This window comes from Sinocyclocheilus rhinocerous, unplaced genomic scaffold (genome assembly GCF_001515625.1).
Source record: "Sinocyclocheilus rhinocerous isolate Xijiao unplaced genomic scaffold, SAMN03320098_v1.1 scaffold2051, whole genome shotgun sequence".
Lineage (NCBI taxonomy): Eukaryota > Metazoa > Chordata > Actinopteri > Cypriniformes > Cyprinidae > Sinocyclocheilus > Sinocyclocheilus rhinocerous.
This window is the reverse complement of record NW_015662256.1, coordinates 53,886-54,570: the sequence shown is the minus strand read 5'-3', so window position 1 is coordinate 54,570 and position 685 is coordinate 53,886.

The window sequence follows — 685 nt, the reverse complement described above, 5'->3', positions numbered from 1 at the left end:
TTTTATGTGCCACTGGACTGCACGTCAGATATTAGCCACAATGAACAGCTATCCTTGGTGCTTCGCATTGTGAATTGTGAGTCACTTTGTTGGATTTGTCAATGTGAATGTTACCACAGGGAAAGGCCTGTTTGATTGAGCATCTTAACAGTTTCAGATTGAATATTTCAGATCGTCGTGGTCAGTCCTACGATAATGGGAGTAATATGATAGGACACAAGCAGGGAGTCCAGAAAAGACTGCTCGAGATCAACAGCAAAGCTCTGTGTGTTCCCTGCAGCAGTCATTCACTGAACTTGGTTGTGGCAGATGCTGCCAAGTCATCTGTGCTTTCTGTGACATTTTTTGGCATTCTTCAGCGTCTGTATAACATCTTCAGCTCATCAGTACAACGCTGGTCAATCCTGCAAAGCCATGTGCAGCTCACTGTCAAAAATCTGTCAACAACAAGATGGGAATGTCGCATTGACAGTGGGAAAATACTATATCACCAGTTGCCTGAAATGGTAGAGGCCTTAAATGCACTTGGTGAACATGCAGCAGAAAAGGATGAAGAGACACTGTCTGTGGCACAGAATCTGTCTAAGGAACTGACATCCTGGCGGTTTGTTCTTTGTGTTGTGATCTGGTACAATGCATTTTATCAGATTAATCGCGTAAGTAAAGTTCTGCAGAGTCCCAAAAT